This window comes from Pipra filicauda, unplaced genomic scaffold (assembly GCF_003945595.2).
Source record: "Pipra filicauda isolate LSUMZ 115617 unplaced genomic scaffold, ASM394559v2 scaffold327_size997775_pilon, whole genome shotgun sequence".
Lineage (NCBI taxonomy): Eukaryota > Metazoa > Chordata > Aves > Passeriformes > Pipridae > Pipra > Pipra filicauda.
Window position 1 is genome coordinate 476,452 of NW_024104451.1, and position 12,459 is coordinate 488,910.

At 58.9% G+C, this 12,459-nt stretch overlaps 1 protein-coding gene across 4 annotated transcripts in view; it reads left to right on the forward strand.

Moving 5' to 3' along the window:
* The first annotated feature begins 314 nt into the window (after positions 1-314).
* DLGAP4 (DLG associated protein 4) overlaps positions 315-12,459 on the forward strand; it is a 146,373-nt gene continuing 134,228 nt past the window's right edge. For 2 of the 4 annotated variants that reach the window (XM_027740466.2, XM_027740467.2), the window contains exon 1: positions 315-731. The gene's annotated coding sequence lies outside the window, so the exon portion shown is untranslated. The remainder of the gene's footprint in view (positions 732-12,459) is intronic. The other 2 variants (XM_027740468.2, XM_027740469.2) reach the window with 1 other exon arrangement.

The following is a 12,459-nucleotide window of genomic DNA, read 5'->3' on the forward strand; positions in this document are numbered from 1 at the left end:
TTAAAGCCAAGGTCCTGGCTGGAGTGGCTGGTGCCCCCCGGCTGGGTCAGCCCTGACTTAGAGGAGCACATTTCAGTTCCGCGGGGGCCCTGCCCCTGCCCTGGCCCTGTGCGGAGCCGTGCCCACCACCCGCAGTCCGCAGCCTTTGGCTTGCCCTTGCCACTCCGGCAGCATTCCTGGGTGCCGAGCTGGAGGTGCTGTGCCGGGCTGGCGCGGGGGGGGGGGTGGGGGGGGGGGTTTGCTGCGCCGGCCCCGCTCCATTCCCTGCCCTGATTTCCTTGTGGAAATCCCAGAGTCTTCTACAGATCCAGCTCTGGTTTTGGGGGCAGCCATCTCCCTCTCCCTCTTTCCTCTTCCCTCCTTCTGCTCTCCTTCCTCCTCCTCTCCCTCCCTCCTCTCCGCACTGTGCTCTCCGGGGGCTCTGGGTACCGCTGCAGCATCGCCAGCCTCCTCCATGCAGGCGGCTGGGGCGCGGGGCGGAAGGGGAGGGCTGCGGGGGCCAAGCTGAATGAATGGGCATCGCCTCGGTGCCGCTGGAGCCTCCGCATAGGGGCGAGGCGGCCGCACCGCGCCGCGGGCAGGGGGGCAGAGGGCCGGCCAGCGGCCGGGGCCGGGGCCAGGGCCGGGCCGGGCCGGGCCGAGCCGAGCCGAGCCGAGCCCCCCGCCCAGCCCGCCGGGGTGCTGCGAGGAGCGGGCGCTGCCCCGCCGCGGGACCCCCACAGCCGGGCCAGGTGAGGAGGGGGCTGCGGCGGGGCCGGAGGCGGCCGGGCCGGGGCGCCGGGAGCGGGGTGGGAGGCGCAGCCCTCGCGGGAGGGCGGTGCGGAGCCGGGCCGGCGCTGGGCGTGCGGGGATGGACGGTGCGGAGCGAAGGTACAGACGATATGGGAAACGGGTTGGACGGTGCGGGATGGAGGGATGGACGGTGCTGGGCGAAGGTCCGGACGGTGCTTGGAAGGGGCTTGGAAGGGACGGTGCGCGTTGGATGGCTGGACGGTGCGGGGAAGGGGTTGGCTGATGGAGGGCTGCGCTGGCTGGTGCGGGAACGGGCAACAAGGAGTTAAGTGGCTGCAGACCAACCGGGCTCAGAGCGCGCGCGCGCGTGTGTGTGTGTGTGTGTGTGTGTGTGTGTGTGTGTGTGTGTGAGAGAGAGAGAGAGAGAGAGATCCCGCACCCCCGGGGGGCGTGGCCCATCCCACCCCACGCGTGTCCATGCGGGGCAGCGGGCGGCCGGGTGCCGGTGCGGGCTGCGGCGTGGCGGGGCCGCGGCTGCGCAGGGGTGCAGGATCCACGGCAGAGCCCGGCCACGCCGCTGCCTCCGTTACCCACAGCACATATATGTGCATGTGCGGGAACCCACGGCCCCGTGCGTGTGTGTGGGACCCGCTGCGGAGCCCGTGTGGGCGGCTGTGTCGGGTGCGGGACCCACCGTGCGCGGCCGGTGTCGGGTGCGGGGCTGAGCGTGGCCCCGTTTCCCCGTGCGTGCCCACCGCATCGAGCCTGTGCGGAGGAGCGGCCCCAGCCCGAGCGTGCGGGTGTGCACGGCCCGCGCCTGCGTGCGCTGTGCTCGGGGGTGCGTGTGCCGCTTGGATATGCGTGTGTGCTGCTGGGGGCTGAGTGGTGCACGCACGCGTGTGCTCCGGTAGGTGATGATGTGTTACCTGCGGGTGTGCGCGCAGTGAGGGGGCGTGGGGGGCTGGGGACGTGCGCCAGGGAACACATAGGGATGTTGGAGGGAGCAGGCACGTGTGGGGAGGGACGTGGGGTCTGTGAGCACACATGTACCCAGGCTGCCTGCTCCCCCCGGGCCCCATCCTGGCTGCACCCCCTGACCATCTCCAGGCAACTGTCCCTATCCCATGAGCAGTCACTGGCAATGAGTACGACCCTGGCCTATGTTTGCCGTGCCCGAAATGTACTCTCCCCTTTTCCTGGGACGGGATGCTTTGCAGTGTGCGGTGCTTGTGGGCAGGCTTGCCCGACCCTCAGTCCATTGCCCGACTCTTCACCCATCTGCCTGACCCGCAGTCCTCTTCCTGATGGATCTCCCACGTAAAGATGCTCTGGGTTGCCCAGGGCCAGCAGGGCTGTGGGGAATGGAGCCAGCAGGGAATGGAGCTGGTCTGCAGCGAGCAGCTGTGCCTGGCAGGGCAGCGCCTGCTGTCCCTGTGGATGTGGCTGGCAGGCTCCCTGCGTGCCCCCCCCGTGCCCCTCTGCAACAAGGGCCCGGATCAGCCCTGGGATGGTGGTTGGATCATTGCATTTGCATTAGACTTTTGGAGGGGCAGACGAATGTCCCCCCCACGTGCCAGTCCCCTCCAGGAGAGAGATGCCACATGACAAAGTCTCCTATGGGCATGACGCACTTAGGAAGCTCCGGTCCGAGATGAGGCCCAGGCAAGAGCAGGGTTTAGAGCCTTGTTGCCATCATTTCCATTGGAGTTTGGCACCATGTGCCTTTGAGGATCATAGCCCTGGTGACCTTCCCAACACCATGCCCCTACCCTGGTGTGTGGCAAGCACCTGTGGCACCGTGAGCAGCCGTGTCCGTGCAGATGTGCAGGGCTGGGCATCTTGGAGCACTTCCTGCAAAATGGACTCCCAGACCCTTGCAAATCCACCTCTGACTGCTTCTTCTCCAAAGAAGCCAAACACAGAGCCAGCTCAGGGGCTTCCTGCAGGAAGTTATCGCCTGGTAGGAGCCGCCAGTCCTGCTCTGGAACGTGGGGCTGCTGCTTATGCCAGCAAGAAGATGAGGCTTTTCCAGCTGTGGGCTTGGCAGATGTGGCTCTGGTCTCTGCAGCAGCTCAGCTTCCTCACTCCTCTCGCTGTCCATGACGCATGGTACAGTTGGAAGCTGCAAGTGGTGAGGAACAGAGCAGCTCCAGGGAAACATGCCACTCTGCAGCAGGAGACTTCTGCACCTTCCTACACCCTTATTCTGGGTGGAATTTCACCCTTGGAGAATCAACATCTGGCAAGCCACAAAAAAATGTAAATCAAATAACCATCAGTAGTAATTGGAGACCAGTTTGGAAATTGGTTTGCTACCTGCATGCCTCCCAGGCAAATTTTCCCTGTTAACCATTGTGCATCTTTGCATGAAAAATGAGGCTTTATTTCCAGCCTGGGTAGCGGCAGCGCAGCAGGATGGGGATGAACACGCCGTGTCCCCTCTAATCTGCCCACAGTCAGGCCTCTCCCAGCGCTGAGCCGCTGCTGCCGCCACAAAAATGGATAGCTCAGGATCCAGATGGCAGCTGCCTCCCTCGCTACCCGCATCATCCCCTCGCCATCCACAGAGGGGGGCAGCCCACAAGGATGTGTCCCTGGGAAGGCTCTGTGCCCCGGCAGCCACCTGTGTCCCAGGTTTCACCACCTGGCTCAGGCCAGAGCCGCCAGCTCATGCCGAGTGCCATCAGCCCCAGGCGAGGCTGTGCCAGGCTGCCAGAAGCTGGGCTGACTCCCATTTGCTTTTTTTTATGGGGTTCAAGGAGCTGACTCGGAGCTTGGCGAGGTTTTTCTTCTCACCATTGTCCAGCCTGGATCCAGGGCTGAGCTGCAGCTGGCTGGGCTCCCTGACCAGCCATGCCAGGGCGAGGGGCAGAGGGTAGCCCCTTGCTGCAGCTGCGCACCCTGGGGCAACACATCTGGTCCCCGGGAGCACAGTGGGGTGACCTGGGTCACCCCAGGCAGGCTGAGCATTGCCCACCTCCATGAGGAAGCTGTTGGAGAGGGGGCTCTGGTCAGACTCACTGAAAGGGAAGGGGCTGCAGGTGATCACAGACCATCACTGCAGTGGTCAGAGTTGTTTTGAGCAGAGAGACTGTTTGATTATTCTTCATTTTGGGGGCGTTTTTAGTTTTATGGAGAGTAAATGGACGTGAAGGTTCTGCTTGAGTCTGTAAGGGAAGCACTTGGCTTGAACTGCTGTTTGAGGTTGTGTCTTGCCAAAAGCTGGTTATGTACAGCAGAGCTTTGCTGAAACAACACTCCTGGGATTTGCACCAACCTTCTGCAGCCTGGGCTTGGCATGTCCAGCTCTCCATGGCATAAATGTGACAGGGTTTTGCAGATGTCTGTATTCCACACTTTGTACCTGCTCACATGTCTGGTCTGGGAGGTCAGTCAGGCTCCTCTGTGGGCAGTGACTTCGGCTACCCCAACCATGCAACTACCTGCAGAAATTCCTGTGGGCTCTGTGTGTGACCTTGTGTTATAGTTTTGGGTGTGCAAGAGAAGATCCTGCTCCTCTTCTTGCTGTAGAGACATTGCAGAGAGAAGGTTCCCACCAGGCTGAGCTCTCCCGTGCTCAAGCAGGCTCCCATGGATGTCAGCCTTTCTTGTGACTGGCTGGTGGGTCTGGATCATTGACTGTCAGGAAATTGGCCTTTCCTGAGAGCTTTCCCCAAATGAAGCCTGGCTTGTTGCAGCTCCTTGCCAAGCTTTCCAGATGCTCGAAGGAAGCGCAGCACAACTTCCAGAGCTGTTATGGTCATCTCATGGCAGAGGGTTGAAACTAGGTGGTATTTAAGGTCCTTTACAACCCAAACCAGTCCATGTTTCTGTGATTCTATGATCTCAGTGGGTTTATGCCCTCTGGTTGTGGGTGGCATGGGGAGGGGGGCAGGTGACAAGCAGCCCCAAACCTACACTCTGCTGTCGGATGGTTTAGATGTCCCCTGGGTCTTGCTTCTGCAGTCTCTGGGGAGTGTGGGCCTTTCTATGCATCCCTTGGGTGACTCTTACATAGAAGGACGCTATTGCCTCAGGCCTCCAGAAACTGTCTTTGGGTTTGATGTCCCCTGATATCTCCTGTGCTGTCCGTAGGGCAGTTGGTGAGGACTCAGAGCAGCTAAGCGCTCTACAGGAGGGACCCAGGAGCTTTCAGGAACGGTGTTGGCACTTGTGCTCAGGAGGAGTGGTAAGACCTGTGATGAAAGTCCCCTTATGTCAAATATTTAATATCCAAATCCCTCAGCCATTTGTCTCGGTGTGTCTCCGTGGGACAGGGACCACCCACAACGTGTCCCTTGGCAGGTGACAACAGGATGGCAGCACCACAGCTCCAGCCATTCCCCTCCCTGCACAGCCTGCAGTGGGGCTGGGGGGCTGGGGGGCTAGAACCCTCTCCCCACCACTTCCCTCTCAGCTGTTGTGGGGTGTTTTCTTCACCCACACTGTCTCAGGGCCTTGGTAGAGGAGCAGGCACTGGAGATGGTTGCTGATTCCTCACTTTGGGTCTCTGGGATGACCCAGCTGATGGCCAGGGATCTGCAGGGAGCAGCTTCCCTCTGTGATGGGGCAGTTGGGAAGAACATGTGGCAAGTGTCCCTGGGGTGTTTTAGAGCATCAGCTTGTGCCCTGAAGAGTCTCTGTTGCTGCCTCCTCTGGTGTGAGACCCCCCTCTGTGCCTGGGGTCCCTATGAGGAGGACATGATGAGTTGGTTGTGTGTCAGCCTGGTTTGGGTCAGACCAAAGTCCTTGGCTGCAGCTGCAGGGACCTTCACAGTTTGCTTTGGGAACATCCTTGGGGTGCCAATGCTTTCTACCATCTTCTTATCCCTATGCTCCCTTGGCTCAGCTCTGTCCCCTCCAGTGTCTCCAGGGCTTGTATAGCTCTTGCCCTGTTCCCATCAACCACAGTCCTCTCCCAACCCATCACTGTCCCCCAGGACTGGGACAGCCCTCCTATGTTCTCCTGTCCATCACCCTCAATTCTCCCGTGGTGGTGGTACCTGTGCCTTCCCAGGAGGTTGCAGGGCCAGCACAGGGTGGGCAAGGGCCACTTCCTGCTGCTCCGTCACCAGAGCAGCACCTCACAAGGTATTTATAGGCTCAGTAATGTTATTCCCCTGCCAAACTATTACGGAAATAGGCTCAGTGTGTGTCATAGGAAAGAGGATTTTAATGGCACAGTTTTCACCGCAGGAATGAAGCTGATGCTCCCTCACCGTTTTCCTTGTCCAATTAATCCTCATGGTAGAGAAGTATGAGGGGATGGCTGCTCTGGTGGTTCATCTGGGCAATTCTTTGAGATGGCACCTCAGCCAGGTGCCCAGCACCTGTGGGACAGGGACCTGCTGCCCTGCTCCCACCCTCGGCTGACCCAAATTGTGGGGGGACAGTGCCTCTCATCCTCCGGGGAGCAGGCCAGGCCCCAGGGACCACCTTCTTCCTGGGGCAGAGCTGCTGGGGCAGCTGGGACTCAGGGCTGGTGTTAGAGCTGAGCAGGCACAGTTAGTAGACAAGGTCCTTTATCCAGTGATTTTCGTGTTCTGTACAGCGAGATGATTTTCTGAACAATCAGAAAGGGCTGGTTTGGCATTTTCTAAATAACCCACCCTCCTTCTGTCTCAGTTGGGCACTGCTGCTTGTTTGGGAAGAGGTCGAAGCCCAGGGATGTCTTAGGAGGTGTTTCAGCTGGCTGGAATGTGGACAGCTGTCGGCTCATAACCACCAATACCATTCCCTGCCTGTCCTTGCTTGCTGTGGGGAAAAGCCTCTGGGGTGGGGAAAAGCCTCTGGGGTGGGAAAAATGATTTCATGACAGGCTAAGGTTTGGGTTGTGCTTTCCGGGCAGCATGCTGGCTATGTGGAGGGCATGGATAGACAGACCCACTGCAGCACTATGGCTGTGTCCTCCCCCTGCTCAGCGAGGAGAGCGATGCTCCCTGAGGGGGTGATACTTCTGAGGCAATGATGCTCACAGAAGGTTTGTGCCCTGCATGATGGGGCAGCAGGTCTGACCAGGAGTGGAGCACCCAAGCTCCCCGTGAGCTCCTCAGACCTTTCCTGGAGCATGGGAGTCCTGTCCCCAGCACTCGAGTCTGTTCGTGTGCTGTGAGCAGAGGAGAGCAGCCTTCCTGCTGCCCTACAGGAGCAGTGGAGGCCAAGGTGATAGCTCAGAGCCATGGGGAGCCAAGCCTTCTGTGTGACCCTGTGTGACCTGGAGACAGGAAGCTGCTGCAGACCGGGGCTCCCTGGGTTCAGGAACCCAAGGAACAGTGCAAGACCTCAGAGCTGCAGAAGCAACTGCAGTGGAGCTGCTGACTGTGTAGCCCCTGCCCCTCTGATGTTTCCTCTCCTCTGCTTGGAGCTGTGAGGTGGGGATGGAAATGTTCCCCTCCCATCGCTATCCAACAGCCTCCAGCACTGCCAACCAGTGGGCTGGAGAAACCCACTTCTGGGGCTCTGTGCCCACTGCCCCACGGCAAGCCAGCCAGGGGCTGGCGGCCAGGGGCCAGTGGTTCCCCCCAGCCCCTAGCAGTGCTGCCAACAAGCACAGCAGCCAGCCCCTTGCAGAGACAGTTTGGAAACTAGGAACCGCTAAGCTGGAGAAAAACGTCCTTCCCACATAGCCCAGCCGGACTTCCTCCCTCCATCAGTGCTGCTGCTGGGAAGCTGCAACCTCATGGCCGTGCCAGGGCACCAGGCACTGGCAAAGGGATCGTGCCCTGCAGGATGGAGAGACTTGAGGTCCAGGACAAGGAGTGCAGCTGGGGTCAAGAGCCCTGGGAGGGGAGTCATGGGTATCCCCCAGGACCCAATCCTCCTGCCCATGGCTCTGCAGGCTCCCCTTTGCCTCCTGCCTTTTGGTGAAGGGTGCTGTGGCTGGGACTGTGTGACTCTGCAGGCAGCATCCCTTCCCTGTGCTCCTCCTGCCTACACCTCCATGGCTTCCACCCCCAACTGGCTGCCCAGCCAGCTGCACCCCTCATCCTTTCCACCCCCACTTATTTTCCGGACAGTTGTTCCTCTCTCTCTCTCCAGTGGCTGCTTATCCTGAGATCAATGCTGAACCCTCTCCTCCTCCTCGTTGCTGCACTGTCCCTTAGGACAGACCATTCAGCCTGCTCCTCCTCCTCCTTTTCCACTTCATTAATGAGTCTCTTTGCACTAAGAAGTCGTGATAGCTGCTGGGGGACCTGGGAGAGCTGTGGAGAGCAGCATGGAGGCCACCAGCCCAGCTCCCGGGGTTTGGGTTGCATGGCACTGGGTTTGGGATGCTGTGTGGGTTCCTCGGTGCTGGCTGAGCTCCTGGCACGGCACAGGGTGTGTGGGGTGAGAGGGAGTGGACGAGCAGAGGGTCTTTCGCCAATGTGCAGTGGCAGAAGGCAGAGAAGGCAGTTTGGGGCAGCTTCCAGCTGCTCTGCCATGGTTCTGTTCCTTTTCTGCCCTGCATGGTGTTCCTCACCCTGCTGCAGGGCTTCTTCTTTGGGACGGGCAAACCCTGGGGTGGCCACCCTGCTCTATCCCTGCAGCAAAGTTCCACGTGGCCAGTGATGCTCCTGCAAAGGCCCATGTATCTCACAGGAGATTTCCACTGGCCTTGGTGGGCTTCAGATCATGCAGGCTGCATGTGGCAGGGGATAGGGGTCCTGTGTAGCCCCCAGCACCTCACCAGCCCAATGTGTGCCCACTGGCAGCAGAAGGGTCTGTGCAGCACCTACATTTAAGGAAACTGGACTTTTCAAACAGGTTTTGTGGGCACTGCTTTAATTTCCCAGTGTCTCAACACTCTACCAAACCTGAAAAACTGAGATGGTTTCTCCTCTGCAGGGAGGGAGGCTCCTGTTGTCACTCTCTCACATATGCATGCATCACACACACACACACACACACACACATACACACACTCTTATTTCTCTTCCTTCCCACTTTCCTCCTCCAAATGACTTCAAACACTTTATGAAAATGGTATTTTCTCTCAAAGTGTTGCCTTTCTGCCTTGCTGTCTTGAGCAGCCTGATGTCTTTCCCTGGGTTCATAGTGTGATGTCCCTGAGGAGGGGGGGAAGGTGCTTGGGTGGCTGTGCTGACAGTGCTGGGCTGTCCCAGAGAGTAACACCAAACCTGCCTGTGCTTCTACTGGGGCTCATCTGATCCCTCAAAGTTGCTCTGGAATGAAGCACATAATCACAGAATGGTTTGTGTTGGAAGGGAACTTACAACAGGGACCTTGAAGACCATCTCGTTCCGCTGTCTGCCATGGGCAGAGACACCTTCCACTAGATCATGCCCCATCCAACCTGACCTTGAACACTTCCAGGGATGAGGCAGCCACAGCTTGTCTGGGCAACCCATGCCAGTGCCTCACCACCACCTTTACAGGGAAGAATTTCTTCCTAACATCCAATCCAATATAATAGAACAAACCCCTCCTTCCAGGTGGTGCAGTGAGGGCACAGCTCGACCGTGCTCTCCAGGATGCCACAGGGGTCCCGTTCTCCAGAAGCATGTGGGAAGATACCCACAGCCCCATGGCAGCCTGACTTCTCTGGGCAAGACCTACTTCCCCTGTGCATGGCAGGCTCTGCCATCAGAGCACCCTGTGAGCACAGAGGGACCCAGGACAGGCTGGAGGTAGGCTGGAGTGAACCCCTTCTGCTGGCTGTGGAAGGGACTGACTCACAGCGCTCTCCCGTGCTGTCACAAGCAGATGGATAATTTGATCACCTAGCAACTGAAATAACGTAGGGGGATTAAGCCATCATCCCCCTGGGTGGTAGGGGCTAGGCAGCCCCCAGCCTCTCCCCAGCCTCTCCCCAGCCCCTGGGCTTCCCTGGGATTGGAATCAGGGAACCTGCCAGCCCCCTGGGGCGGGATCACACCTGCCAGCAGCACCCCAACAGCAGTGTCTCTGGGGTCATGGCTGAGCTGGGGTGCAGGGCAGGAGGGGATCCCCCAGGCCCAGCTCCCAGGCAGGTCCAAGGGGCATCTTGAAGCATATATGCAGAGGGGCTGAGTCTCCAGCATCGTTTGGGCAGGCTGCTGACTGCAGCATCCAGAGATCCTGCATGAGGAGAGGGGGAACTGTGCCAGGATCTCCAGAGCACAGTGAAATTTCTGGGAGGTGAACACAGAGAACTTTGGGTGGGATCCACCAACCCCTTGTCACCCCCTCCTCTGTGCCCCCCTGTGGCACCAACTCTGAGTGCCCTTGGCTCCTGCCCAGTCCCTTGCCTGGCACTCTCCAAACTGAAGAATAACCCCGGCATCAGTGTGTTCATTCCAGTTGTCCCATCACGGGCAGGAGTAGTTTGCTCATGGCAGAGCCTGGGTGCTGCCTGAGGTGGCAGTTACCTCCTGATGGCTCCAGCCACCTCCAGTGGCTCTTGACACAGGGCTAATATCCATGCCCTATTCCTGGAAGTGTTCAAGACCAGGTTGGATGGAGTTTGGAGCAACCTGGTCTAGTGGAAGGTGTCCCTGTCCGTGGCAGGGGGTGGAACGAGATGAGCTTTAAGATCCCTTCCAACCCAAACCATTCTGGTATTCTGGGATTCTACTACGACCTTGCAGGGCAGGTGATGGGACCTTCTGGGGCAGGGGCTGAGCTGAGAAGGAAGGCAAGTGCCGAGCAAGGAGAGGGACACAGAGGCGTGAAGACACTGTTGCTTTTGGGATGCCCAGGGCACCCATTCAGAGGTAGCTGGAGTCCCTGTCCTGCAGACCGCTCCATGGCTCCAGCATGGATGCCTGTGGGAGGTGGTGAGTGAGGACACGCCTGCCCTGGCCACAGGCTTCAGTGTCTTGCAGGAGGATCCTGCTGGCCCCAGTGTGCTGCTCTGGTGCTCAGACCTTGTTGGCAGTGTGGGATCACTCAGCCTTCAGGGAGCCCAGTAGGAGCCAGTTCAGGTGCTGGAGGATGGGGTGAAGAGAGACCACCAATCCACTGGACACTGACCCAGACCCATGCAACCAGCTGCCTCCCAGAAGCAAATGCCCATCCAGGCTGTGCCAGGCCATCCTGACTGGGTGTGGAGTTGGCTGCTGCTCCCCTCCTCCAGCCGCTGAGGCTGAAGGCTGTGGGGCCATCCCAGTACCAGGGCTGGGGGCGGGCTGTCCGCCAGCACTGCAGCTGCTGGGCCCAGAGAAGGGCTGTGTAAATAGGGCACCCCAGCTCCCAGCTACTCTTTGTGGGACAGAGCTGATATAATTAGAAGAGACGCCCTGTTCCGTGCCAAGGAAGCCTCTGTGCTGCCACGGCCCCGGGAGCCCAGCAGCCCTACTTTGGTGGCACTGCTTGTCCCAGCAAAGGTTGAGCCACTTCCAGGTGGGGAGCCCTGAGTGGTTGGCTCCCTCCCTTGCAGTGCTTGCTGTCCTTGCTAGATGACCATGTCTCCTCTCCTCTTCTGTGGGGTTGGTGGCTGTGGGGGACCCTACAGGAGGAGAGGCTTGGGGAGGTGATGCTGGCAGGAGGTGAGCATGGATCACACTCCCAGGGAAGTCTTTATACACCCTTTATGTTCTTCACCCAGAGCATGGTTAGGCACTGGAACAGGCTCACTGGGGAAATGGTCATGATCCCAAACCTGACAGAGCTCAAAGAGCATTTGGACAACACTCTCAGGCACATTCTGTGGCATTGTCTCCTGTTTAGGGCCAAGGGTTGGACTCGATGATCCTTGGGGGTCCCTTCCCACTCAGGAGATTCTATGGTTCTATGGGAACTCCTGCTTAGGGGTTCTGACATCAAAACCACCAAATCCAGCCATTTTTGCCCCTGCCAGCAGCCAGAAATGTTTGGCATCCACACTCCTTCCAGCCACTTCCAATTCCTCCACAGGGATGGGCTCAGACCAAGCACCCACCAGTTCCATAAGGGTCCCTCTGCCAGGCTCCCATCTTGGTCCAGGGTGGATCTGTGTGTGTGCTGTGTGCAGTGGGTACTCCTTTAGCATCCCACAGACCACTGCAGGAACAACCGAGGGTCTGTGGACAAAGGCAAATTTCAGAGAAAGGGAAAAGTAATTTTAATTCCACAAATTCCTCTTTACACTGATCTACTGGTTTCCACTGGAGCTGGAAGGCTGTTGTAACATCCCTGGGAAGGGATGTTCATATACCTCAGGCTCAGGGCTCAGGTCTTGAGGCTCTCTCCCGGGAGTGAGAATGGCAAAAGGGAGAAGGGCAGCTGCTTTGTCTTCCCACACACTGGGCAGGGAGTGTCTCCCTGAGGGCATGCCTGGGACCATCAGGGCACATCAGGACCCTTTCCATGAAAAGAAGCCACAGCACATTGTGACCCTGTGGAACTTGGTGCAAGGAAGAGCCCCGGCCCACCCTGAGTGCCTGCCCTGGCCAGTGTCTAGATCTGTGGAGTGCAAAGGGGTGCAGGTGGGACTCTCCTGCCTCAGTGCTGGCACAGGAGCCTGTCTGGGCGTCCCTGTAGTAACCTGTGGTGAGGCCCCAGTGTAGGAGGGGTGTTAGAAACCTCCCAGTTTACCCGAGACCCACCAGGCTGTCACAGAGCTGCTGGGAACAGGGTAAGAGGAGCAGGGGTGATGCTGGAGGCTCCCACAGTACATGGCATCTCCTGCCCTTGGAAATGCTGCCAGAGTATGAAGAGGCATTTTTGATTGCAAAGCCAAAATGGTGGAGACCAAGCCATCATCGTAGCTGGCAAGGACTCAGCTCTGCCCTGGACCCAGCCCAGGTACCCCTCAAAGAGGGTCCC